Raw genomic sequence first — 26,227 nt, forward strand, 5'->3', positions numbered from 1 at the left:
CCAGCTAAACACCTAATTGACGTTGACACAAGTTAACAGTTTCAATTAACTCAACCTAGGATCTTAATTATGAAAGTTGTTTTGAATTCCCTTTCAACACTATTTTTTGACGAATTTGACATCTTAACATTATAAGCTTAAGCTTCAAGCTGAAAATCAACCCTGAGACTCAAGCAGTTTCATTTCGTTGATTGATTAACCATTTTAACAATCAGAGAGCATATCAGGATTAAATCACCTCTTCAGTATTACTAGACCTCTTTAAAGCCTTAGGCATGGACCAGATATAGAAGGAGCAGGGTCTAGGGACATAAACAATAAGAATGGGTTCTGTTGAAATAAACAATCATGTCACATAATTATCCTGGTAGTATCTAGGTGTCCTAATTCAACATAGGTGATGTTATAGCTCCATGAGCCTATACTAGCCTCTAATGAAATATTTGGGAGCTTATTGTACCAAGCAAATAGACCTTGGTCTCAATCTTCTTTTTAGGATTTGTATATCATGTTCAAGAGTAATGATTGCTCCATATTTACCTTCAGTGTGTAATAAACAAACTATTCAAAGTCATTTTAGGCCAATTCAGACATATTTAAATAGACTTAGGTAGACTTAGGCATATTCAAATATTATTAGATCTCATTCAATCTCATTCTAGTATCTTGACCACATCTCAAGACTTATATAAGGGTGCTTAGACTCATTAAGTCCTGTTTTAGCCCAATCATGACTCTTTACTTATCCTAATCATGGCTTATACAACTAATTATGACATAAATAAAATATATAGGAATCAGGAAAATAAATTGAAGACTTCAGGATGACATAATCCAATCAACAAACTAGCAACTACCTTAAACTACTCAAGATGGATCATCACAGTGCCTTAGCAGTCTCAAACCATTCAAACAGGATTAATATTAGTCTAGAGGGCTTAACTCACACATAAGTTCCTAGTGTTCTTGTCATTTAACTATCAATTTATATCTAACAGCTAACTATTGAAGGAAACCTACTCAAAGTCTTCATTTTGACTCTTAAACTCCAAACATAAAATTCTCATATTTGACACTCTTCAGCTAGTAAGTCATCACAGATGCATTAGCTGTTTCAGGGGGTTAACATGGACTCAAATAGCATTATTTAGAACTAGCTTGGTTATCTCTGTCATGTTCCACAATCATATTAAGGGAACTAATGATCAAACAATGATTCTGACATCTTCTGAGAGGTAGTCATGCATTACCTCATTCAAATTAATTAATAATTCCATTAAAGCTGATAGTCAAATAGACATCTATCAGCATATTGATTATTTGAGTAATGAGAGTAACTTAAGCAGGGTCAGACAAGGATTAGGATAAACACTAGCATTCAAACAAACTACCTCAAGTTCATGGTTTTGATAACAAGTTCAAGCTCATCCCAGGATGACAAATATGAACCCAAGTTGAATTTCAAACATATTCCAGGGCCATGATCATGAACACAAACAAAATTTCAGGATAAACAGATATAAACCAAAAACTAAACTAGTCATCTAACCAAATAAAGACTATATTGAAGCAAAAACTAACTGAAAAAATAACAAGAGAGAGTATTACCTTTTTTGGGTGCAGCCTTGCCAAGAATCGATTTTGGAACCTTCATGCTTCCAAATCTCCAACTCAAGCCACAAAGAAAGGAAAGAAAAACAAAAATATTTTAGAACTAATGAAGACTCGAACCCTAAAAAGGCTAAGTCTTTAAAATTTTATTGTAAGCCTAAATCTCGAGTTTAAATACTCAATTCGGGCTCTGAGGTCGTGAAAAACTTATTCAACTGGTGAGGGTTTGGGTTCTATTAATAGAACCCCAAATTCATTCAAAGACTTTTAAAAACAATGTGGTAAAAAGTAGATTTTAGATGCAAAAACCTTCATCTATGAATTTAATGACTAGGATCTATAGAAAACACACAAATACGGCCGGATCTGACCCATTCTAGGTCGATCCGAACCAAACCCTTATGAACCAATAAGAATCGAGCTTGTACAGTAACAATATAATTACAAATAATGTAAAAATCGTGTTTTGATTCAGAAAACAAAAGGGAAAAGTAAAAGAAAAGGTGATTACCACTGTGTTTGGACGAGTTTGAGTGAAAACGATGTTGAAACATTAATTGTTTCAAGTTATTGGTTGTATAAGGTCTGCGAAAAGCCTGAGACCTCTATGCAGTTGCCATTTTTGGTAAGAGATAGAAAAAAATTGAGGTGCGGCGCTAGGGCTTTTCATGGAAGAGGAAATAGAGGAGAGAGGGGAGAGGATTAGGGGTCGTTTGGTATGAAAAATGAGAGGGGAATTACCCCTTATGTCTGGGTAGGTCTTAGGCCGGGTCACGTCCGTTTTGGACTGGGCTTGGTCCAATTTAAAATAAATGGGGAAAAATACATCAAATGACCCCTAAACTATACCCAAAATGTCGATATCACACACAAACTATACAGGCGACCTATTACACCTCCGAGCATCTTAAAAGTGAATTATTTTACCCTTGATACATCTATAACTAGTTGCACATGGGGAGGTGTTACACATTCGCCCTCAGAAACATTCTAATTTTTATATTCTTTTCATTTTCCTTTCTTTATTCATTTATTTTTCTTTTATTAATTATATTTTACACTAATTAATTCTTAATTTTCCATTAACATCCTCCAAATAATTATTTCTTCTTCATCACTAAATAACCCCACCAACCCTATCTCTTTTATCCCACCGGAAACACCATATCCTCCACCACCGAAGCCACCATTATCCATCCATTGAAATGAAAAAAAACTCCAATAAGAACACAATGACCAAACACGAAGGAACACTCATTTTTTCTTGTTTGAAAATTGATGAGAAATCAAAAAGACTTTTGTTATTTCATTTGTATATCACTGTGGAAGGGTGATGAGGCTACTAGCACTAGTTGAAAGAATTAAAAAAAGAAAGGAGAATGGAAAAAGAAAAGGAAGGAGAAAGAAGATGGAGGAGGCATGAGGGTGTGCAGATGCACGAGAAAGGGAGACGAGCTCATAGGAGCTCAGACAATGGCAGTAATGGGATGAGGTCAATCAAAGGGGGGGGGGGGGGGAATGAAGAAGAAACGGAGTGGTTTGGGGGGCGGGGGTGAGGGTGGTGTGGCGTGACGACGGAGGAGCAGAGGAGGGATGGGGCGACTGCGTGGTGAAGGGATAGAGCAAGCGTGAAGGGAGGAGAGAGAGAGAATGAAAAAAAAAGAGTAAGGGTGAAGGGTGCAGGGATGGCGAAGAAAGGGAGGGTGGGCGGGTTTTGAGGGATGGGGGTGGGGACTACAAAAACATTTATTTTAATAAAAAAAGGAATAAACAAATAAATTTTAATAAAAACGCGCCACTTTTTAATTATTTTTTATATTTTGTGCCACGTCAACTTGTAGAGTGGTATTAAATTCACTTTTTAGATGTTCAGGTGTGTAATAAGTCATCTCTATAGTTTGAGTGTAAACTCAACATTTCGAGTATAGTTCAGGGATCATTTAATGTATTTTGCCAAAGAAATGGCCATGGTCCCTTAGCTCGTATACTATATATATATATATATATATATATGTGTGTGTGTGTGTGTGTGTGTGTGTGTGTGTGTGTACTAAGTGTAGTATGTATATAAAAGGTAAAACTGGGTAAAACAAAAGATGGATAAACATTAAAACATTGACGGTTGACCATAATATTCTAATTATAGCCTATTGATTAATTTAAAATGCGGGTAATCATGTAAATGGACTTAATTTGTAACTACAGCCTTAATTGATTTTAATCTTAATTGATTGTTGCAATTATGGCCATTTTTTTTTAGCTTCATTAGTCAATTAAAGGTCAATTACATTAATGATCTTAATTAATTTGAGCCCAAATGAATTTGGCCATTTCAACTAAGACCATTAAAAGGCTAATTTAAAAGTGACCCCAATTGCTTTAACCGGGAATTGATTAATTCCATTTTGGCCATAACTAAAACAATTAAACAATAAAAAGCAATTGGCAATAATGCCCCTCTAATTGAATATTTATCCTAATTAAATACTAGAAACAATTTTAACAAATTATTCCAATATACAAAATAAAGGATTGAAGGGCAAAATGGTCAATTATTTTAATTATTCAAATTCCTTGGATTAAAGGGAATAGAATATTTGCTAATTTGATTGTTTTAAAAAAAAAATTAAAAAGACGATTATTTTAATTTTTTTTATTAAATCTAACAAATATCCCATAAAAGTCATAAAATGTACCAATTAATTCCTAAATGACTTATAATATCATAGAAATTATTTTATCAATTTAAAAGAGTAAAAATATTGACCTAAGAAATTTTATAAAAATTATTTTAACCTCTAAAAATGCATGTTTCATTGTGCTTGTCATCCAAGGACTCTAGGTAATTAAAATAAATTACAGGAGGTCAAAAATTAGGTGTCAACAAATGCCCCTTCAGTGTTCGGGGATGGCGAGACCATCCCTAGGTAATGAAATTTGACTAACCCTAATTTTTTACAGACCCAACACATTCTACCTCTGATTATTATACAATTTTCACATACGTGGCCGGACTCTGGTTTTGGGGTTTCCTACATATCTCAGGCTATACAAGAATTCAAGCCACCCGTAGTTCGACTCAACTAAGGACTTTTAAGTGATTTAGAAGGAAAGTCCTGAAATCACCAGTGTTGTGACTAGGTTTTCTCTGACAGACTCTCGGGTCTTGAGTCCGCCTACATATCCTTGATCTCTACGAATCAGGTACTCGCTGGAAAAGAGTATATCCTCTATGCGGAAAGACATTTAAACTTCCCGGTGTGTATCCGACCGGTCGCGATTTTTTAGTAAAGAAAATAAAAACAGACAAATTGTGGCTGAGTCTGAGATCGGATGGCTTTCAAATCCTGGCCAGAGAGCTTGACTCTCATGGGCAACCTATCTTGACCGACTGCATAAGAAAAGTTCCACATTTCCTCCGCAATTTGTCTGGATCTGGTTCAGCAAGTCGGTTCCTTTCTTGTGGTTGTTTGTCTGTTTCCTAGACTTGAAAATATTGCAGATATTTTTTGTGGAATTTTAGATGAATGGCCCTCTCGGTAGTTTGCATGAATGGCCCTCTCGGCAGTTTGTATAAGTAGCCCTCTAAGCAGTTTGTATGAATGGACCTCTCGGCAATTTAATATGAATTGCCCTCTAGGAGGTTTGCATGAATGGCCCGCTCGGCAGTTTGTATGAATGGCCCTCTCGGCAGTTTGTATGAATGGCCATTTCGATAGTTTGTATGAATGGCCCTCTCGGCAGTTTATATGAGTGGTCCTCTCGGCAGTTTGTGTTATATCCCGTGTTTTCACACGTTGGAAAAAAATTGGAAATATCCTTGACTTGTAAGAAATAAGGCCATAATTAATTTTTATTTGACATAGGAGTTGTGTATGAAAGAATATTAATGTGGAAGTGTTGAATAAGGCCAAGGGCAGATTTGGAATTTTGGAAATTAGTTTCGAGAATTACAAAACGTGGACTATAAGTCATTGGGCCAAGAATAATGGAAGGGAAATTAAGGCCCAATGCATATGAAGTGGCCGGCCATGGTGTGGCCCAAGCCCACAAATTTTTATTAAATTTCCATGTGTTTAATTAACATAAGGTGTTGTATTATATATAGTTATATCTATCCATTAGAAGACTTAAGATAAGAAGTCAAGAACAAGAGCAAAACAAAGGGGGGTTTCGGGTTTGGCTAGGAAAATTGGCCATCAAAAATATTGCTCCAAAAAATTTTGTCTTGTGATTTCCTTACTAAGTTGAGTACCCTTTTCAACTTGGTGTAGTTGGGTTGGAGAGAGAAGCATTAAATTCATCAAAGTGACCATACATTCAAGTGAAGAAGACTAGGGAAAAAGGTAAGAATTCATCTCTTTTTATTGTGTTAGGAAGTCATGTTTATGTTGTAGTATGTAGAAATGAGTTGATTGTATGGAGAAATGGAAGTTTGCAAAGTGGGTGTGTGGTATGTATATGTAGCCGTGAGTATGTGTGGATTGTATACCTATAATGTGTTGAATTTATGTTATATTCTAGTTGTGGTTGTGGTGAAATGCATGTTGGGAATGAAAGTTGAATGAATTTGATAGAAGTTGGTAGTGGGGTGTTTGGCCGTGTGGTATGGAGTGTGTGGGATGGAAATGGATTAAGTTTGTTTAGTGTGTTAGTTGTGTTATTGTGATTCTTGCAATGTAAATGAAAGTAAAATGATATGAGGTTGCTTTGTTGGCCCTGTGTGGTCTTTGCTGGTATTGTCTGTGCGCAGGGTTAATTCGGATAGTCTGTAAAACAAAGGAAGCTCTGCCGAAATTTTTCTGGAAATTATCTAAATTTGAAACATAGCCTTGTCGGCTTCCGCTATATAATTGAATGCGTTTGATAAAATTTGAGATAGCTTGATAGATGTGTTCGGGTGCCCCGATCCCACATTAGTCACGGCCTACGGGGTTGGGTCGTGACAAAAGTGGTATCAGAGCGGTTCGTCCTCGGAATGTCTACAGACCGTGTCTAGTAGAGTCTTGTTTATCGGTGTGTTGTGCACCACACCTATAAACAGGAGGCTACAGGGCATTTAGGATACTACCCTTCTTTCTGTCTTAGATCGTGCGATAGAGTTGTGTTATCAGGATGACTCCTCCCTAACGAATTGTTACATTTCCAGTTATGCCTCCAAAAAAGGCGACAGCGGCCCAAAAGGCCAAGGCAGCAGCTGTGGGAGAGACTAGTCGGGCCCAGAGGGTTACCAGGGCCCATGCACATATTGCTCCTGATATTTTGCCCCCGGCAGAGGGCTCTTCCACACCGCCACACGTAGAGGAGATTGGAGCAGCAGCAGCTGCAGGTCGAGGGGCGGCTCCACCGCCAGCTCCCGAGATTCCAGTACCTGAGCCTCCAGCTCCACGGCCAGGGACTGAGGATCAGACTATGAGAGAGGCAGTCCAGCTGTTGACCAGACTTGTGGCGGGACAGGTTCAGGGGCACGGATTGGGAGGTGACCGAGCAGGCAGGCGTGACAGTTCGAGAGCTCGTGAGTTCTTGACTTGTGGCCCTCCAGAGTTCTTCGGGACAAAGCCCGAGGAGGATCCTGAGGAGTTTATCAGGAAGATGCGGCGCACCTTACATTTGATTAATGCTTCCGCGACAGAGTCAGTCACATTGGCTTCGTACCGGTTGTATGATGTAGCGGCTAATTGGTACGAGTCATGGGAGTTATCCAGAGGTGACGGCGCTCCCCCAGCAGTTTGGGATGATTTTTCTCAGGCTTTCCTTAGCCATTTTCTGCCTCCGGAGTTACGGCGGGCAAGGGCTGACAGATTCTTATTGCTGAGATAGAGGGGCCGCAGTGTTCGAGAGTACAATATAGAGTTCGACTCATTGGCCCGATATGCACCTGCGGTGGTAGCTACTATGGCTGACAGGATGCATAGGTATATTATGGGGTTGGACCGGTATTTTGTCGACAGTTGTTTGGTATTGGCCGCTCAGCCCGATATGGATATTGCCCGTATTCAGGCGCACGCCCAGGGCATGGAGGACAGGCACAGGGGTCATCAGCCCAATAGGAGTCAGGATCGGAGACAGCCCAAGAGGGCTAGATCGTCCGGGTATTCTGGAGAGTTTCGGGGCAGACAGCCTCAGCAGCCGCAGCAGCCTAGCAGATATCCATCCCAGCCGGCACAGAGCACACCTCCACAGCCTACAGGTTGCAGATTTGATAGCCCAGGTTATTCAGGAGCAGGTCAGAGCTCCAGGGCCTCAGGTTTGCGGACGGATAGGGGTTCTGGTCAGACGAGGCCACCTAGGCCTCAGTGTTCTTATTGTGGCAGATATCATCCGGGAGAGTGCTACAGAGCCACCGGTGCATGCTTTTCTTGTGGCCGTAAGGGCCATTCTGTGAGAGATTGCCCGTATAAGGGTAGTTCGGGTGGTGCAGCGCAGCCTACCGGATCAGCCGCTGGGTCTTCATCTTCGTTAGTGGCTATGCGCCCTACAGGGCCGGGTACATCAGCGCCAGCGGGTCGTGGCAGAGGCCGTGGTGGAGCTTCTGGTACTAGCGGTCCTTCGAACCGCATTTATGCTTTGTCCAGCCGCCAGGACCAGGAGGCATCGCCTAATGTCGTTACAGGTACATTATTGGTCTTCTCTCGGTCTGTTTATGCATTGATTGATCCAGGTTCTACCTTGTCATATATTTCGCCCCTTGTTGCTAGTAAAATTGGTATAACGTCCGAGCCTATAGAGCCATTTGAGGTAGCTACACCGATCGGGGACTTTATTATAGCAAGACAGGTTTATAAAGACTGTTCTGTAATTATATGCGGCCGAGATACTAAGGCAGATCTGGTGGAGTTAGATATGATCGAGTTCGATGTTATCATGGGTATGGACTGGCTAGCCTCCTGTTATGCTAATGTTGACTGTCAAATTAAGGTAGTTCGTTTCTAGTTTCCTGGGGAGCCAGTTATAGAATGGGCAGGTAATACTTCATCGCCGAAAGGTAAGTTTATTTCATACCTTAAGGCGCGGAAGATGATCAGAAAAGGGTATATTTATCATCTGGTTCGGGTACAAGACTTGAAAGCAGAAACGCCGACTCTTCAGTCAGTCCCAGTGGTTAATGAATTTCCAGATGTATTCCCACAAGAGCTTCCAGGCCTTCCTCCAGAGCGGGAGGTATATTTTACTATTGATTTGCTTCCAGATACTCAGCCGATATCTATTCCCCCGTATAGAATGGCACCGGCAGAATTGAAAGAACTGAAAGAGCAGTTGAAGGATCTGTTAGAAAAAGGCTTCATCAGACCCAGTACTTCGCCTTGGGGAGCTCCGGTATTATTTGTGCGTAAGAAAGACGGGTCGCTGCGTATGTGTATCGATTATCGGCAGCTGAATAAGGTAACCATAAAGAATAAATACCCCCTCCCCAGAATTGATGATTTGTTTGATCAGTTGCAGGGCGCCAAATATTTTTCGAAGATAGATCTTCGGTCAGGCTATCACCAGGTACGGGTACGAGAGGCTGATATTCTTAAGACAGCATTCCGGACCAGATATGGGCATTATGAATTCAGGGTTATGTCTTTTGGGCTGACTAATGCTCCTGCGGTATTCATGGATTTAATGAATCGGGTATTCAGGCCATTCTTGGATATGTTCGTAATTGTATTCATCGATGATATTCTAGTTTATTCTCGGTCCGAGGAAGAACACGCAGATCATTTGAGATCGGTACTCGGGGTGCTTCGACATCATAAATTATATGCAAAATTTTCTAAATGTGAATTCTGGCTGGCTTCAGTGGCATTCTTGGGACATATTATTGCAGCTGATGGTGTTCGGGTGGACACACAGAAGATTGAGGCCGTGAAGAATTGGCCTAGACCCACGACGCCCACAGAGGTACGTAGTTTTATGGGATTAGCAGGCTATTACAGAAGATTTGTGGAAAAGTTTGCTTCGATTTCAGCGCCTTTGACAAGGCTAACTTAGAAGGGAGCCAAGTTCCAGTGGACTGATGCTTGTGAACGAAGCATCCAGTTGCTGAAAGAGAAGTTGACTACAGCCCCAGTTCTGACTCTTCCAGAGGGACCCGATGGATATGTTATTTATTGTGACGCTTCTGGCGTGGGATTGGGCTGTGTATTGATGCAGCACGGCCGAGTTATAGCTTATGCTTCCCGACAGCTCAAAAAGCATGAAAAGAATTATCCTACCCACGATCTGGAGCTTGCAGCGGTGATTCATGCTCTGAAGATATGGAGACATTATTTATATGGCGTTCATGTTGATATCTATACAGATCATAAGAGTCTCCAGTATATTTTTAAGCAGAAAGAGCTAAATTTGCGGCAGCGGAGGTGGCTGGAGCTCCTGAAAGACTACGATGTGGATATTCTGTATCATCCGGGTAAGGCTAATGTTGTTGCAGATGCACTCAGCCGAAAATCTATGGGCAGCTTGGCAGATTTACAGCCAGACAGGAGAGAGCTAGTACGTGATATTCACCAGTTGACAAATCTTGGGGTTCGTCTGGCCGATTCTGGCGGTACACGGATTCTGTCCGAGGGGCTTCTGACTCATCTATTAGGGAAGATATCAAGCGGCATCAATATGAAGATCCTGTTTTAGCTCGGTACAGAGACACAGCCCATGAAAAGGAAAAGACTCCGTTGGAGTTTACACCAGACGGAACCTTACTATACAGAGGCAGGTTGTGTGTACCTGATATTGTAGGGCTACAGCCGCAGGTTATGGGTGAGGCACACTATGCTCGCTATTCTGTTCATCCTGGGTCTACGAAGATGTACCATGATCTCAGATGCCTATATTGGTAGGATGGCATGAAACGGGATATCGCAGAGTTCGTCGCCCAGTGTCCAAATTGTCAGCAGGTCAAAATTGAACATCAGAAACCGGGTGGACTGTTGCAGGAAATGGAAATTCCGACGTGGAAGTGGGAGATCATTAATATGGACTTCATTACAGGTTTGCCTCGCACTCCACGGAAGTATGATTCCATCTGGGTTATTGTTGATACGCTGACAAAATCAGCCCATTTTCTCCCCGTCAGAACTACTTATTCCGCTGAGGATTATGCCAAGCTGTATATTAAGGAAATTGTGCGACTTCATGGAGTTCCTATATCTATTATCACTGACAGAGGTGCCCAGTTCACAGCGAACTTCTGGAGATCTTTTCAGGAAGGATTAGGGACTCAGCTGAGTCTGAGCACAACTTTTCATCCTCAGAGTGACGGACAGGCCGAGCGCACTATCCAGACGCTTGAAGATATGTTGCGGGCCTGTGTTATTGATTTCAGAGGTAGCTGGGATGATCACTTGCCATTGATTGAATTTGCTTATAATAACAGTTACCATTCCAGCATCCAGATGGCTCCGTACGAGGCTCCGTATGGCAGGAAATGCAGGTCACCTATCGGCTGGTTTGATATTGGCGAGACAGAATTAATCGGCCCAGATATGATCCAGCAGGCCGTTGATAAGGTGAAACTCATTCTGGAGCGGCTATTGGCAGCCCAGAGTCGACATAAATCATACGCTGATAAACGGCGTCGTCCTTTGGAATTCCAGGTTGGTGATTGGGTATTTCTGAAGGTATCGCCTATGAAAGGCGTAATGCGGTTCGGCAGAAAGGGTAAGCTTAGTCCGCGTTATATTGGGCCTTATCTGATTGTGCGGAAAATTGGAAATGTCGCCTATGAGTTAGATCTGCCATCTGATTTGGAAGCGGTACATCCGGTATTCCATGTATCTATGCTCCGCAAATGCATCGGTGATCCCTCCAGAATATTTCCTGCAGATGACATTCAGGTGACGGAGCAGTTATCTTACGAGGAGCAGCCCGTAGCCATTCTGGACCGCCAGGTAAGAAAACTACGGAACAAAGATGTAGCCTCTGTTAAGGTGCTGTGGCGGAACAATAATAGGGAGGAAATGACCTGGGAGGCCGAAGAGGAGGTGAAGAATAAATATCCTCATTTGTTCCCTATGCCCTCAGGTAATCTCAAATCCTTGCCTAATTATATTCAATAATGAATGTATGCCATATGTGCTGACCATAATTGGAAACTCCCCCGAAGCCTTTTCAGACCCTATATAATTAATTTAACATTCGGGGACGAATGTTCTAAAGGGGGGGAGGATGTTATATCCCGTGTTTTCACATGTTGGAAAAAAATTGGAAATATCCTTGACTTGTAAGAAATAAGGCCATAATTAATTTTTATTTGACATAGGAGTTGTGTATGAAAGAATATTAATGTGGAAGTGTTGAATAAGGCCAAGGGCAGATTTCGAATTTTGGAAATTAGTTTCGGGAATTACAAAACGTGGACTATAAGTCATTGGGCCAAGAATAATGGAAGGGAATTTAAGGCCCAATGCATATGAAGTGGCCGGCCATGGTGTGGCCCAAGCCCACAAAATTTTATTAAATTTCCATGTGTTTAATTAATATAAGGGGTTGTATTATATATAGTTATCTCTATCCATTAGAAGACTTAAGATAAGAAGTCAAGAACAAGAGCAAAACAAAGGGGGGTTTCGGGTTTGGCTAGGAAAATTGGCCATCAAAAATATTGCTCCAAAAATTTTTCTCTTGTGATTTCCTTACTAAGTTGAGTACCCTTTTCAACTTGGTGTAGTTGGTTTGGAGAGAGAAGCATTAAATTCATCAAAGTGACCATACATTCAAGTGAAGAAGACTAGGGAAAAAGGTAAGTGTTGAATTTATGTTATATTCTAGTTGTGGTTGTGGTGAAATGCATGTTGGGAATGAAAGTTGAATGAATTTGATAGAAATTGGTAGTGGGGTGTTTGGCCGTGTGGTATGGAGTGTGTGGGATGGAAATGGATTAAGTCTTTTTAGTGTGTTAGTTGTGTTATTGTGATTCTTGCAATGTAAATGAAAGTAAAATGATATGAGGTTGCTTTATTGGCCCTGTGTGGTCTTTGCTGGTATTGTCTGTGCGCAGGGTTAATTCGGATAGTCTGTAAAACAAAGGAAGCTCTGCCGAAATTTTTCTGGAAATTATCTAAATTTGAAACATAGCCTTATCGGCTTCCGCTATATAATTGAATGCGTTTGATAAAATTTGAGATAGCTTGATAGATGTGTTCGGGTGCCCCGATCGGGCATTAGTCACGGCCTACGGGGTTGGGTCGTGACAGTTTGTATGAATGGCCCTCTCGGCAATTTGACATGAATGGCCCTCTCTGCAAATTAAATAAATGAATGGCCCTCTTGGTCTGCAGATGACAGATATGGTCCTTGCGGCTGGATGATCTTTCATTCGTCCGTTGTATTGGTTGTTGACCCTTGTGGTCAGATGTTCCCTTCGCCCTTGTCATGACCTTTTTGGTCACATGTACCTTTATGCTCATTCATTTTGACCCCTTTTGACCTGATATATCCTTGTCATTTACTCTTTTTATGACCCTTTTGGTCGGATATATCTTCTCATCCTTGTCATGGCCCTTTTGGCTGGATTTGTCTTTATCCTTTTGTTTTTGTGACTCTCGTGGTCGACTGTGTCTTTGTCACTCTTTGTTGTGACCTCCTGGCATTTCGCCGCCTGGCTGAGTTTGCTTTTTGGCTTTATTGTGAGCAAGCCTAGTTGATGGAGTACTCACCGTCCTGTTAAAAACATGCATCCACAGAAAAATTATGAGTTTCCTAAGAGGCTGATTAGCGTCGTTTTCCTCCCGTCCCGTGTCTCTTCTTGATGCTCCTTTGAACCCTCTTGGGCTTGGTATTTCGAGAGATGTTTTGGGATGTACTTATACTAATTTCAAAATTTAAAGTAAAGTTTGTAAAATGCGTGTTTGTTCCTTTTTAGAAATGTTTTATTTCATTTTGTGTCACGACGTGCATTTTCTTCGAATGAAGTCTTCCGATTCTTCTCGGAGATACGATTGCTGAGTTATGAATTGGTAGAGTTTTTTGAGATCTTTCTCAAAAATTCTCTCGCAGTTTCGGGTTTTGCTCTAATCGACTCTTGCATTGTCTTGTCACGCAGGAATTTTTTAAGGTTCCCTAAAAATTTCTACCCCAGTGTATGGCTTTGGACTGCCCTCTTCTTTGTTGATTTCTAATAGGAATTTTTAAAGTTTTCTCAAAATTTCTGCCCCAGTGTAGGGCTGATGCTGGCGGATTCTTGTGCCGACCCTTATAGCTTGATCTTGTTGTTTTCTCCTGCTTTATTGTCTCTGAGGTTTCTTGGGTTTTTCTTTTATGACGATCGAGCTCAAAAGCGCCTACGTATCCTCTCGCAGCAGGAATTCAGGTCGAACGTAGTTCGAAATAAAGTAACTGAATTTTAGTTTTTACTAATAATATGATCGGGTCTGATATGGACTGCCTACGTATCCCACTATGGGGAAGTTAGGTCACTGTTTAGTTCATTACATAGATGATTTGTTTTTTTCTATCCTATTACAAAAGTACGATTACAAGGAAACGATAATACAATTACAAGCAAAGGAAATCCTGAATGTAGTATCTCTTGAGCGCGTTTGCATTGATGGCTTTAGGCAACTCTTGTCCATCCATCTCGGCAAGGACTACGGCTCATCTTGAGAATACTTTCCTTACCATGTTTGACCCTTGCCAGTTTGGCGCAAATTTTGCTTTATATTCTTCTTGGTGCGGGAAGACTCGCTTGAGCATAAGTTGCCTAATTTGGAAGAGTCGGGATCTGACCCGCTTGTTGAAGGCTCGAGACATTCTTTGTCTGTACAGTTTTCCGTGGCATACCGCCACCATTCTCTTTTAATCTATCATGGCCATTTGCTTATAGCGATTTCTAACCCATTCCACATCATTTAGCTCTGCCTTTTGGATGATCCGGAGTGAAAGGATCTCCACTTCTGAGGGTATGACCACTTCTGTACCGTAGACAAGGAGGTATAGGGTTGCCCTGATGGAAGTTCGGGTTGTCGTTCTTTACCCCAACAAAGGATAAGGCAACTGCTCGTGCCAATTCTTGTAGTTGTCGATCATTTTTCTCAAGATTCTTTTGATGTTCTTGTTGGCAGTGTCACACCCTAATTCCACTAGGGTGTGATGGGCACCCGGCCCCACATCCGGAGTCGAGCGAACCCTCAGACCTTTAGGACACACATAACCTTATTAGACTTTTTAAATCAAATAAAGGTAAAATACATAATGTGCTCTCAAAATATTCTTTTTCGATGCTTTCCAAATCAACATAATCTGTGTTTATATAGAATTTAACACATAATACAGAATGACATATCGGCTGATGAAGCCGCTTACATAACTGACATACTATACCCACGACCCTGTCTGCAAAGTCTCTAACATCGATCCAGAAAAAGCATACACACAAACTCTGACTCGGCAGCACTCCAGGAGCAAGTGGAGCTTGCCAACTCTGCTGGAATATCCTCTATAATAACTTCACATCACCTGGGTGTACCTGCGCTGCATGATACGCAGCCCCCGAAGAAAGGGGGTCAGTACGGAATAGGTACTGAGTATGTAAAGCATGAAGTATAATAAACAGAATCATAACCGGAACAGGAAGTGCAGAAATGAATGCAATAACCAGAAAATCAAAATGCTTACTAATAAAACATAGATAATGCATGTCAAACATATGCCATATCCGGCCCCATTATGGGACTCAGTGAATAGAACGTGGTCGCCACCCCGTCACTGGCACCACAACACAGCATACTCCAAAGTAGGGAATAGCTCCGTAACATATCATATCATATCATATCATATCATAACATATCAGATGGCCATATCATATCATCTCATCAAATATCAGAATATATGTGTACATGGCACAGCATACTCCACAACCCATGTACATGTATACCTGCCCCCTCACATCGAGGCACGGCGAACAATGCAATGGAATACGCGTGATAACATATCCTGGCCCGGGCTCAGTGAAGGAAGCATTGAGGCATCCACGAGTAGAGTAGTGAGAAACTATATGCATCATAAAACATTTAAAAAGATTCGACAAAGTAATCCGAACGATAGGTCATTTAGAAAAAGAATCAGACGATAGTCGTAGTACATACCTTTCAGATGTTACGATGGATTATGTTAAGACAAAACTTCTGGGATCGTTTGTACATGTCAAAATTCATCACGGGGCTCAAAGGAATAGTTAAAACAACTATCGTTTAGTAGCCGGAAGATTAGCCAAAAGTTTTCTTTAATTACCGTACGGAAATAAGTCAAATATAATGATACAAAAAGGTCTCGGAAATTGTGGGCCCACATCGGGTCAAGTCGAGGTGGTGTACTTAAATTACGGACATTAGACTTTACAGAGTCATCTACAAAAATTTTAGGGCAATCCGGTCATGTTTGTGAAAGTTACGGATGTTTAAACTATTTTTCTATCAAAGCATAAAATATCTAATTCAATTGCATTGAATGAATAAGGGTCAAAATTAGGCTCGGATTTCTAGGAATAGAGTTTTCCCCCGAGGCTCGTATCATAACCTATTATGTCTAGGACATGCCAAAAAAAGAAAGGTAAAGCTTTACATACCTTATTCACCTCTTACGCTACTCCACACTCAAGTTCTGAACTTCCCAAAATCTACAATTGGTCACAAATACCAAACATTAACCATAAGCATTTAGGTATTCAATCTTAAGTATTACTTATCTACAGAAATTTAGGCAGCATCTCCCCTATACATTCAACGTCCCCGAGAATTTAACTCGGCAAAAACATAAAAAACAATACCAAGGACCATACTAACAACATCAACCATCCATTCAAAATGCATTCTAACATAAGTAATCTTCTTTTCTACATAGTACATCAACTTTCAATCCAACTACGTACATTCAAATCAATATCAATGCTTACATATTCATTTACTAATTCAAGATCGTTCAAACATGATTCAAGAATATTTTAAACAATCTACACAATATTCCAACATTTCCACCAAAACCATACTTCACCCGAAAGCTCCCCAACTTCCCTAGGAACAATTTTAATGCATTTCTTGCTTCCAAATTCATGAACTATCCCAACAACACACATTCTAACAACATTATTCTCACAATTAAAGAAACGACACTAACATCACATTGGCTTCCAAATCAGCCCATAACAATTCCAACATCAATTTAAGTTATCAAATTCTCATTTCCATAACAAAATACATAACCACATCAACTAACATCCCACCTTCACACACACACACACACACGGCCACATGCATATACATACAACCACCATGCAAACTTCTCTATTTTCATGATTTCTATCCATTTCTACATACTACAACATAAACAAACCCTTCCTAACACATAAAAGGGGATTAAATCTTACCTTTTCTTCTCAACCTCTCCACTTAGCTAGAGTTGTGATTTTGCAACAAAGAGCGGTTTTCTTGTTTCAATGATTATGCCACGTTGTAGAGGACCCTTGAATTAGTAGGAATACTAGGAGAAAATATTTTTTTGGGATCAAAATTGAAGACTTCAATTTCCATGGTCATGGCTGAAACTTGCCTCTAGTCTTTGCTCTCTTCTTCTTTTTTTGTGTTCTCTTGAATCTTCTTGAATTATGGCCCTTTTATCACATGGATTAATTTAGCAAATGGGCTTGGAACCCTTCTTTCTCTTCATGGCCGGCCAACCACTTATGTTGGGCCTCTCCTCTTTTTTTTTTTTTTTTTTTTTTTTTAATTTTCAAGCCCAACTATTCCATGGCTAATTGTAATTCATGAAAAATTAATTTTTCCAATTTCCAATTTTGCCCTTAGCCTTCCTCAATATTTCTGTGATGATAGATTTTGGTACACCGAAATGGCATATCAGATTGTTTTTGACGAATGCAGGCACGACTTTGTTAGTCACTGATTTGTGTGAAGTCGCCTCACCTATTTAGTGAAGTATTCGATGGCTACTAATGTCACGACCCGACTAAGGGCCGTGACAGGCACCCGATGCTAGCCCACCCAGGCACCCCTTAGCGTACCTTTACACTTACATCTAGGTGAGCCACATATTTAAACATACATTGCTATTCAGCAGTCATACTAGTCTCATTGGACAACAGTACCTTTATATCATCATTGACATCTATGCCCATAAGCCGACAAGGCTAACAAAAGGAAATCCAAAATATAGGACGACAAGGCCAAACACATCTAACAACATACACATGTCTACGAGCCTCTAAGGAGAATGTGTCATATCATATAGGCGGGACAGGACCCGCTATGCCCATAATTATGTACACAAAAGAATAAGTACCCAAAAGCTATAGCTCCGAATGAAGTGGAGCTCTGCTACGTAGTCTCTGAGAATGTAGCTATGGATCGAGTCTGTCTCCCTGGGCACCTGCGGGCATGACGCAGCGTCCACAAACAAAAGGACGTCAGTACGAAGAATGTACTGAGTATGTAAAGCATGATCAATATAAATATAGAAGCATAATAAGCAACATGAGAATTAGCATAAGATGGGAGATAGTAGAATTATCGTCATAAGCACTTACTTGCCTTACATAGGAACATTCCATTTTGAGTGTGTGATCGTGTACATACATTTGTTTCCATATCCATATTCATATCCGTACTCATTTATACCCTTGTTCCCATTCATATCATGAATATATTCTTATTCGTAATCGTATCATATTCGTATTCATACTCGTAGACATATTATTTACATAGCATACCCGACCACGAAGGTTCGGTGTTTCACGTACCCGACCATAGCTAGGCTCGGTGGTCATACATACCTGGCCAACCAAGGCTCAGTGTTACACATACCTGGCCCTACCAAGGCTCAGTGTTACACATACCTGGCCCTACCAAGGCTTAGTATTGTCTGTACCCAACTGCAGTGGTGCGCGCGCATTACATAAACATACATACTGTTAGACCCCGTATTTTGCACATTCGGATAATTTGAGATAATTGCGACTAGTGAGGGATAAGGTAATATTTTTGATTTTGTTTACTACATAGGTTGGTTATAAAAAAAAATTGATACGGAAATATTAAGGAAGGCTAAGGGCAAAATTGGAAACATGAAAAAAAAATATTTTCATGAACTACAAAAATTGGTCATGAACTAATTGGGCTTGACATGAGAAAGAAAAAAAATAGTGGGCTTAGACCATGGGCCAAGGGTGGCCGTCCCCTTAATGGGCCAAGGCCCATGTGGGGGTTTAATTTATGGACTTAAAAGATGACTAAGTCATCTTCAATTCATAGAAAGATCAAGAAGCTTGAAGAAAATAAAAGACCACCCCATTTTCGGCCATGACCATGGAAATTTAGCTCCATGAAATCTTGCTCCAAAAATTACTTTCTTCATGTATTCCTACTAATTCAAGGGGCCTCGACAACGTTGTGTAATTGTTTTGGAAGATAAGTCATTCGTTTCATCGTTTTCGCACCTTGGACAAGTGAAGAAGTTAAGGAGAAGAGGTAAGATTTAACCCCTTTTTATATGTTGTGAGGGGTTCATTCATGTTGTTGTGTGTAGAAAAGGATAGAATTCATAGAAATATGGAAGTTTGCATAGTGGGTGTGTATGTGTGCATGTGGCCGTGTGTGTGTATTGTTGTATAGGTAAGATGAGTTGAATTTTATGTAGTCTTCTAGTTGTGGTTATTGTGGACTTCATATTGGAAATGAAAGTTGAATGAATTTGGTTGAAGTTGGAAATGTGGAGTAGGGCCGTGTGATGTAGGGTGATGAGATGGAAATGAATTAATTTTGTTTAGTATGTTAGTTGTGTTGTTGTGACCCTTATAATATAAATGAAGGTTAAATGGTTTAAGTTGGCATTGAAATTGATTGTAGGAAATTATGTCACTTTAGTATAATCTTATGATATTATGGAAATGAAGTTGTCAAAGTGTGGATTTTTGTTGTTGATTATGAATTTGGAAGTAGAAGATGTGTCGTGGTAGTTTTGTCGCACATGTAGGAATTTCGGGTGGAATATGGAATTGGTAGAATTGTTTGAATATTGTATAGATTGCTTGGAATATTCTTGAATTATGTTTGAATAATCTTGAATTAGTGAATGAATATGTAAACGTTGATATTGGCTTGGACGTACGTAATTGGATTGGAAGTTGATGTACTGTGTAGAAAGGAAGATTACTTATGTTAGAATGCGTTTTGGATTGGTTGTTGATATTGTTGGTATTGTGATTGATGTTTTGGCCGAGTTAGATTCTCGGGGATGTTGAATTTATAGGGGAGATGCTGCCCAAATTTCTGTAGACAAGTGTTACTTAAGATTGAGTACCTAAATGCCTATATGTTAATGTTTGGTAATTGTGACCTTTTGTAGATTTTGAGGAGTTTGGGAATTGGGTTTGGATAGCGTAAGGAGCGAATAAGGTATGTAAAGCCCTACCTTTTCTTTCTTTGGCAAGTCTTAGTCACATTAGGTTATGACACGAGTCTCGGGGGAAATTCTATTCCTAGAAATTCGAGCATAGGTTTAGCCCTTAGACATTCAATGTAATTGAATTATGAACCCATGTTTTGTTGGAAAATATGTTTGAACATTTTTACTTCTAAAAGAGTTGCGCCGTAAAACGTCCATAACTTTCACAAATAAATTCGGAATGCCCCGAGTCTTTTTGCAAACGAGTCCATAAAGCCTAAGGTTCGTAATTTATGTACGCCACCTCGACTTGACCCGAGGTGGGCCCACTGTTCCCCAAGCCTTTCCATATTGTTCTATTAGACTTATTTTCAAGCGACATTCAAAGGAAACTTTTGACTATTTTTCCGATTGTTATCGAAAATTGTTTTAACTACTTTATGAAGACCTATGATATATTTTGACATGTACAACAAACTCAGAAGTCTTGTTTTGACATAATCCGTCGTATCATCTGAAAGGTACGTATTATGACTACCGTTTGATTTCTCTCCTAAATGACCTGTCGTTCGGATTATTCTGTCGAGTCCTTGTAAATATTTTATGATACATAAGTTTCTCACTACTCCACTCGTGGATGCCTCAATACTTCCTTCACTGAGCCCGGGCCAGGATATGTTATCACGCGTATTCCACTGCATTGTTCGCCGTGCCTCGATGTGAGGGGGCAGGTATACATGTACATGGGTTGTGGAGTATGCTGTGCCATGTACACACATTCTGATATATGATGATATGATATGATATGGGCATCTGATATGTTTGATGTGTGCACATTCTGATATGATATGATATGTTACGGAGTTATTCCCTACTCTGGAGTATGCTGTGTTGTGGCGCCAGTGACGGGGTGGCGACCACGTTCTGTTCACCGTGTCCCATAATGGGGCCGGATATGGCATATGTTCTGACAAGCATTACCTATGTTTTATGAGTAAGCATTTTTTATACTCCGGTTACTATCCTTATCTTCTGTATCCTCTGTTCAGATTATGATTCTGTTTATTGTACCTTATGTTTTACATACTCAGTACATATTCCGTACTGACCCCCTTTTCTTCAGGGGCTGCGTTTCATGCCGCGCAGGTACACCCAGATGATGTGGAATTATTATAGAAGATGTTTCAGCAGAGTTGGCAAGCTCCATTTGTTCCTGGGGTGCCACCGAGTTAGAGTTTGTATCTGTGCTTCCTCTGGATTGATGTTAGAGACTTTGCAGACAGAGTCGTGGGTATAGTATGTCAGTTGTGTAAGCGGCTTCATCAGCCGACATGTCATTCTGTACTATGTATTAAATTTTATATATGATCACAGATTTTGTTTGATTTGGACAGCCTCGGAAAGAATATTTGAAAATTTATTATGTATTTTATCTTTATTTGATTTAAAAAGACTAACAAGATTTTGTGTGTCCCGAAGGTCTGTGGGTTCGCTCGGCTCCGGATGTGGGACCGGGTGCCCATCACACCCTAGTGGAATTAGGGTGTGACAAAGTGGTATCAGAGCAGGTCTGTCCTAGGGGTTGTCTGCAAAGTCGTGTCCGGTAGAGTCCTGTTTATGGTGTGAAGCGCGCCACATTTATAAACAGGAGGCTACGGGGCATCTAGGGATTGTTGACCTTCTTGGTATCTTAGATCGTGCGATAGAGCTAAGTCGTAGGAAAATGAAATTCCTTATATGAGCTTTACGTACGACGGGAGAAGGTAAGGGATGACATGAAAAGACATAAGGGCAAGTCGTGATATATTTGTTCTGTTATCTGAAATTGAAAGTTCGGGATGGTTGGAAGGTGTTATATAGCTGTATGCTCTGTAAGGTATTGTTGATAATTGTGGCGTACAGATTTTGAATGGTAAGGATGGTAAAGGAGACTCGGTTAAATTTTTTTCAAAATGTGGTCAGTCAACTAGGTATACCTAACAGGAAGAAGCATGGAATGGAAACATCGTAAATAGACAATAAGGGGGATCTGACATTTTAGAGAAGCTACAGATGTAGGCACGACGCGAAGAACGATTGTAAGAGAGATGATTAACGGTCTGAAGAGTTAAAAAGGGATAAAAATTTGAGGTTAGTAAAAACAAGGTTTGTTGGATGATTCAGAGAAAGTTAACAATCAGTTTTGCTGAAGATTAGTAGGTACGGATGGTAAGAGGAAATCTGTATATACGGATACCTGAGTACTTATTGGTATTGGCGAGGAAGGTATGTCCGCCACCATTAGTAACCCGGAAGCCCAGGACAGGCAATAATCATACACCTAAGTGAAAAGGGTAAAATAGTAATTGTACAAAGAAGGAGGTATTACGAAGATGCCTCGGAACCTGTAAGATCTTGACTGGTCTCAAATTACGTAATAAAGGCCATATGAGAAAGCGAATGCGATTATATCAGTATTAAGGAAACGAATTCCATCGAAGTTTCGGGGTTAAGCGTGCTAAGGTGGGAGGATGGGTGACCCCCCTAGGAAGGATGCAAGAATTCTATATATTCAAACATAAGAGACAGATGAAAAGCTAGGATAGTTTGAATGAAATTAGAGTATACGGGATGGTCAGAGACCATGAAAGGCCGCACAGCACGCGACAGACTAGACTAGAAGAGAGACAAACAGTACGCCACCGCTCTGGAATTAGGATAGGCTTGAATAGCGTTTTGAGGTGTTTTGTGGGCCAGCTGGTAATAATCACATATGCATGTATGAATGCGTACGATATCCTATATGTGATCGTATCGGCGGACATGTGAGTCCCAGCAACCGGCATTACGGTGTGGAAGGCATTAATTGAGTAAGGCCACCGAAGCTTAAATGACAACAGGAATAAATGGTGCAAGTGTTATAAGGCAAGCTGTTATTATTTCCACTACAGGCTAAGGCTGGAAAGGTTATAATACAACGATATTTTAAAATGAAAGAGAGTGAGTAGATGGAAGACAAAGAGACCAAAATGTCGGAAAAAGGTAAGAAATCCCGGTAAGGGAAGCCGAGGGAAATTACCGGCAAAGTACGAGACTATTTGAATAAAAGTTCGAAGATAGGCATGTGAAAAGGATAAAATGCGGTTATATGGAGCAAAAGAGGAATGTGTGTGGTTCGAGAACCAATTTCAAAAAAATGGGACTTAAGAAATAGTGACTACGACAAGGAATGGGAAGTAAGAAAAAGAACGATAAAGCCTTGTGACGATGACAGGAGATTTGGCATATAAAGGGACAATATGCAGTCGCGTTAATGTGATTACCTAGAATGTAGAAGTGTTTTCCTGAAAGGATGATCTAGAAATGAAACAGATTTGCGAGCCTAAAGTGAAAATTTCGTAAACTTTAGAGTCGACGCCACAAATGGCAAAAATCAGAAAAGTATTCGAGGAGGAATGAACCCAAGGAAGACTAAGGATGAAAGTGGGAAAAATATACTAATGGGATGGTCCAAGGAAGAGAAGAACCTTTGGAAATAAAACCATTGGAAATCTTTAATTATAGGAGTAATAGGGAATACTTTGACGAATTAGCGATAGAGAACCCGGTTACGCACCAAAGAAAGAACAAGTGTAATAGGTTGACACTGTCGACTGGGAGATTAATGATATGGAATAAGAATTCATGCGAAGTTTGACAGATTTGATTTTGGAAATGGAATGAAGTACAAGGAATGAGCTAGGGAGACTGCTCGATCATACTGTCATAAGCATAATTAAAAACTCAATGAGTAAAGATAGGGAAAGTATAAATTGTATGGACTTTGTGCTCAGAGCAAAAAGTAGTGGACGCTCAAAATGTATGGATGCACAACTGTGGCACCAATGCATAATCAAGAAGACTTACGAGTATGTGAATTAGATGGGTGAAAAAGGATGGAAATATGGACAGAATGACGATATAGATAGGAATTAAAAGGAAAGTTTAGGATAAGGAGTTTGGATATGTTATGTACGGAATCGAAAACAAGAACAAGGAATGAAGTGATTATCGTAGCCGAAGGTACTCGAGGACTGTTGACACCCAAGGAGCCCCTTAAAGGGGGGGGGGGGGGGGGGAGAACGTATTATATTAGACTTAGAACAGAATTACAATATCTTCAAGCGCTAAGAAAGGAAATCTATTAACTCGAGGCCATAGCTTAAACGTATCTACATACCAATGGAATACAGGAAAGAAGTAGAAATAAATTGATAATGAGTGTGCCGAGAGGCCGGCATAAAGGGAAAGAATAAATGATATCTTAAGAAAATGCTTCTTGCCAATATGAATTGTGATATGTTTATGTCATGATTTGAATCCCCCCTATCGGGTAAACTGACGTCGTATCTAAGTACGCAGTAATATGTTTTAAAGAATAGTAATGAAGGAAAGAAAATGGCTGCGAATTAAGTTCCTAAAGAATAATGGAGAGAATTATAAGACTCAAAGGATATTTCGGGTAATAACGATTATTGTAACAGGAATACCAGTGCTTGGTAGTTTGGGAACCTTTGAAGGAAAGAAAGGACGTAATGTCTGTGAATGAAATAAAAGGGTTCGTCAGATAGTAGAAAATAGTTCGTGAACCGTTAATTATATGAAACATGAAAAGATACGCCATGAAATTATGTGGATCATCGGTGTGAAGTGGTGTTCGATCATATTCGTAAGGAATCCGTACTGGAGGGTCAACAGGGAATAACGATGGACGAAACGGGATGCGAAAAATGGAACAAACCAGGCGATGGGAAGAATATGTTTGAGATCGAATAACCTCTATACGAATATGCAAGAATGGTTATGCAACTTATGAATATGTGTATGTTAAGCAAGACAAGTGAGTGAGTACTTGATAAGGAAAAGTAAGAATTCGATAATAACAATATAGTTATGATATTTTGAATACAATATAGAAAAATGCGGAGACGGTTTAAACCAAGTCACCAAAATAGGGTCGGTATTAAGGGCAAGTAGAAATTAATCAGGGTTGAATCGAAGACCCTTCTGATGTATTATAAAATAATTGAGAGAAGTCAAGAAAAAGCGTAGAGAGTGGTAAAACGTCGCGAAGGTATTTCTTGAGCTAACGTGCGTATCTTCACATTTCCTCGTCAATGTTGTAACCTAATGAGTGACACAAGTTAAGAGCAAAAGGGGCAATAGAGGAATTTAAATTAAAGGCAAAAGAGTGACACAAGTAAGTCTTAACACAGCACTAGCTTTCAATTAACGAACAGACTAAGCGTGTTATCCAGACGCTAGAAGGTAAATTGCGAATCCATGTCGTTGCTTTCAGAGGCAGTAAGAATGGGCACTTGCCATCTGTTGAGTCTACTGATAATAATAGCCACTGTTCTAGCATTTAGAAGATACCGTATAAGGCTCTGTATGGTAAGAGGTGTGTGCCATTACTTGGCTGGTTTAATTGTGAAAAGGCCAAGCTACTTGGCACGAATATAATTCAACGGACAGTTAACAAGGTGAAACTCATTCGGGGACGGCTATTAGCAGCCCGGAGTCAACAGAAATCAGACGCAGACAACCGATGTCGACATTTAGAGTCCAAGTCGATGATTGGATACTTCTAAAGGTGTCTCATATGAAGGGCGTTACGAGATTCGGCAGGAAAGAAATCTCAGCCGAGATATATGGAACCTCATCAAAATCGTTCGTAAGGTAGGCATGATTGCCGGTGAATTAGACCTACCATCTGACTTAGAAGCAGTACAGCTAGTATTCCACATGTCTATGCTTCATAGATGCATTGGTGACCCTTCTAGAATATTTCCCGTGAAGGACATCCAGGTGACCGAAAAGAATTGCCCTACGAGAGCAGCTTATAGCCATACTGACCCGTCAAGAAAGGAAACTGTATAACAAAGATGTGGCTTCTGTTAAAGTACTATGGCAGAATAATAACAAAGAAGAGATGACCTAGAAAGCTGAAGATGAGATAAAGAAAAAGTACCTCCACTTACTCCTACACCTACAGGTAACTTAAATAAGTGGTAACCATAAAAAGAAACTCCCCCGAAATACTTATAAGACCCTATAAGACTAATTTAACATTCGAGGACGAATGTTCAAAAGGGGGGGAGGATGTTAGACCCCGTATTTTGCACATTCGGATAATTTGAGATAATTGCGACTAGTGAGGGATAAGGCAATATTTTTTATCTTGTTTACTACATAGGTTGGTTATAAAAAAAAATTGATACGGAAA

The sequence above is a fragment of the Lycium barbarum genome, chromosome 4 (assembly GCF_019175385.1).
Source record: "Lycium barbarum isolate Lr01 chromosome 4, ASM1917538v2, whole genome shotgun sequence".
Lineage (NCBI taxonomy): Eukaryota > Viridiplantae > Streptophyta > Magnoliopsida > Solanales > Solanaceae > Lycium > Lycium barbarum.